At 39.6% G+C, this 3,987-nt stretch overlaps 1 pseudogene across 1 annotated transcript; it reads left to right on the top strand.

The window, feature by feature from the left end:
* The first annotated feature begins 978 nt into the window (after positions 1-978).
* LOC308620467 (olfactory receptor 52M1-like) lies at positions 979-1,909 on the top strand (annotated as a pseudogene). The gene has a single exon. The product of its transcript is annotated as an olfactory receptor 52M1-like (transcript).
* Positions 1,910-3,987: the final 2,078 nt, after the last annotated feature.

Consider the following 3,987-nt stretch of genomic DNA (forward strand, 5'->3'; position numbering starts at 1 on the left):
TTCAACCCAACAGGCTCAAGATGTAGAAGACAAAGCTTCTTAAATGCTTCTTCCCTTGGCATTCCTCTGGTATATGCAGGAACACATTCTGTTATGATCCTTTAGACCCTAAAATAAATACAAAACTATTTCCATGTCTTCTTTCTAAATATTCATCTCCCCTTTAGCCAATTGCTCTGGACTCTGAGTAAAGGCATTTCTTCGGTCCAATATTCATCTAGGTTTCTTGCTATTCTGTACTGAATATTATCTTTTTCCTTCCCAGGGAGAACCCTCTCTGCTTCTGGAATCTTATCCTCATTCAGTCTCCAAGAAGGCAGAAAGCCCTTGCAGGGATTTACCTTTGGGCAGACACACAAACTGAGCTCCAATCATAGCTCTCACCTGTCAGAAATTATTTTGTTCCACCCTCTGGAAAGTCTTCTTCACCTGCCCACATCCACCTTGATTTTGGCCTGCAGATTAAGCATTTCAGCTCATCCAATAGCTAATGCTGGCCCCAAGATTAAGCTTTGACTTACCATAGAGTCTAGATAGTCCCAGGGGTCTGTCACTGTATCTTTCATCATCAATGCATCTCTTATCAAGGAGCCCTCACTCTGAATCCTACTAATACAATCCTGAGAAATACCTCAGAGATAACCTACAGCGTTAAATTACTAAATAGTTACCTGTCCGCCTTAGGTCATTTTCACTGATGCAAGAACATTACTCCTTGAAAGACATATTGCATAAAGATACTCATACATTTCACTCAAATAGGTATTTTGGCTTGTGCTTGGTAAACTTGTGGGCATAACACAGTAATAGCATACTGTGACATTATTCTATAACTTCGAAGGAATTTTATAGAATCTTATCTAGTCAATGATCCTATTCGTTATTATGGGACCTAAGAATATTCTTGTATTTTATCTCTGGAAAAAAAGTTCTACTGAATTTTGGGGCACAAGTAAGAAGGGTCGTTTATAACTAGCCATGCTCACTTTTCATAATGTCTGCTCGCACCCAGCTCCTTCCAGCTCACTGGCATTCCAGGACTGGAGTCCCTGAACATCTGGCTCTCCATCCCCTCTGGCTACATGTATCTGGTGGCCATGGTGGGGAATGTCACTATTCTGGCTGTGGTAAGGGTGGTGCGTAGCCTGGAGCAGCCCATGTACTTCTTCCTGTGCATGTTGGCTATCATTGACCTGGTTCTGTCCACATCCACTATGCCCAAACTGCTAGGGATCTTCTGGTTTGGTGCTGGTGACATTGGCTTGAATGCCTGCTTGGCTCAAATGTTGCCACAGTGAAGTCAGGCATCTTCCTTGCCATGGCTTTTTACCGCTATGTAGCCATCTGCGACCCACTCCATCATACCACAGTGCTCACTCATACTATGGTGGGACGTTTGGCCACTGCCCTCTTCTGGGGTGTACTCCTACATTGGACCCCTGCCTCTGATGATCCGCCTGTGCCCACCCTTTACAAAGCCCGTGTCATCTTCCACTCCTGTGAGCACATGGCTGTAGTCACCTTGGCATGTGGTGACAGCAGGGTCAACAATACCTATGGGTTGAGCATTGGCTTTCTGGTCTTGATCCTGGACTCAGTGGCCATTGCTGCCTCCTATGTGATGATTTTCAGGGCTGTGATGAGGCTGGCTACTCCTGAGGCCAGGCTTAAAACCCTGGGGATGTGTGGTTCTCACATCTGTGCTCTCCTGATCTTTTATGTTCCCACTGCTGTTTCTTCCCTCATTCACCGATTTGGTCACCAGGTGCCTCCTCCAATCCACACCTTGCTGGCCACCTTCTACCGCCTCATTCCTCCAATCCTCAATCCCACTGTCTATGCTTTTCCCACCAAGCAGATCCGAGAACGACTTCTCCAAATCCTGAAGATAGAAACTAAGATCAGATGACTGATACCTCCTTCTTTCAAATAAGCTCATGGAGAAAGTACTTAAATATTGTGGGCAGCTTCCCATTTGGGAACTTCAAGCAGTCTGAGATGTTAGGCCCTTTGTTCTCTGGGTTTTGTAATTCCAAAGTAATGCTAGAAAAGGATGTACAGACTTGTGGTTGCCAAGGGGGAGAGGGTGGGAGAGGGACAGAGTGGGAGTTTGGGATTAGCAGATGCAAACTCTTATATATAAAGTAGATAAACAACAAGGTCCTACTGTATAGCACAGGGAACTATATTCAATATCCTGTGATAAATCATAATGGAAAATGATATGAAAAAGAATGTATATATATGTAGAGCTGAATCACTTTTCTGTACAGCAGAAATTAACACACATTGCAAATCAAGTATACTTCAATAAAATAAATTTTTTAAAAAGATTGCATAGCTCTAAATTCTAAGGGTAGATTTTTTTAGTTACTAAATCATATTTAAGCTACAGAGAAGGCAAAACAATGACATCAGTAACACAAGTAGCAGTTAGTGTTTTTTCAGCACTTATATCATTCTTACAAATGCCCAGATATTTTATGAGGTACATTGTATTGTTCACATTTTATACACAATAGATCAGAATACTCTTGCTTTATGAACTATATAAAGAGTTTGAACTGCTTAGATCAAATGTCGTTTGGAGCTTATAATATTTTCTGGTGTTATATAATATTACTTACTGTCATCTGTGTGTACTTTAATACGTAAATCCTAAAAAACTGGGTCATTTCATCAAAGTGGCCTTGGCTGCAATAAAAGCATTTTCTTTTTTTCTCTGAATTTTTATTTATTTTTTATACAGCAGTTTCTTATTAGTTATCTATTTTATACATATTAGTGTATATATGCCAATCCCAATCTCCCAATTCATCCCACAACCACTCCCTCCAACCCTGCTTTTCCCCCTTGGTGTCCATACAGTTGTTCTCTACACCTGAGTCTCCATTTTCTGCCTTGAAAACTGGTTCATCTGTACCATTTTTCTAGATTCCACATATATGCGTTAATATACAGAATTTGTTTTTCTCTTTCTGACCTACTTCACTCTGTATGACAGTCTCTAGGTCCACCCACATCTCTACAAATGACACAATTTCATTCCTTTTTATGGCTGAGTAATATTTCATTGTATATATGTACCACATCTTCTTTATCCATTCGTATCTTGATGGGTATTTAGGTTACTTCCATGACGTGGCTATTGTAAATAGTGCTGCAATGAACATTGGGGTGCATGTGTCTTTTTGAACTATGGTTTTCTTGGGTATATGCCCAGTAGTGGGATTGCTGGATCTTATGGTAATTCTATTTTTAGTTTTTTAAGGAACCTCCATACTGTTCTCCATAGTGGCTGTATCAGTTTACATTCCCACCAACAGTGCAAGAGGGTTCCTTTTTTTCCACACCCTCTCCAACATTTGTTTGTAGATTTTCTGATGATGCCCATTCTAACCAGTGTGAGGTTATACCTCATTGTAGTTTTGATTTGCATTTCTCTAATAATAAGTGATGTTGAGTATCTTTTCATGTGTTTGTTGGCCATCTGTATGTCTTCTTTGGAGAAATGTCTATTTAGGTCTTCTGCCCGTTTTGGAATTGGGTTGTTTGTTTTTTTAATATTGAGCTGCATGAGCTGTTTATATATTTTGGAGATTAATCCTTTGTCCGTTGATTCGTTTGAAAATATTTTCTCCCATTCTGAGGGTTGTCTTCTCATCTTGTTTATACTTTCCTTTGCTGTGCAAAAGCTTTTAAGTTTCATTAGGTCCCATTTGTTTATTTTTTTTTTTATTTCCATTACTCTAGGAGGTGGGTCAAAAAGATCTTGCTATGATTTATGTCAAAGAGTGTTCTTCCTATGTTTTCCTCTACGAGTTTTATAGTGTCCAGTCTTACATTTAGGTCTTTAATCCATTTTGAATTTATTTTTTGTATGGTGTTAGGGAGTGTTCTAATTTCAACAAAAGCATTTTCTAATTTAAGACTTTAACAATTGAGGTGCTGCTAAAACTGCTTGCATTTATAAAACATGAAGTGTTC

This window comes from Mesoplodon bidens (assembly GCF_964165515.1).
Source record: "Mesoplodon bidens genome assembly, chromosome: 7".
Classification (NCBI taxonomy): Eukaryota; Metazoa; Chordata; class Mammalia; order Artiodactyla; family Ziphiidae; genus Mesoplodon; species Mesoplodon bidens.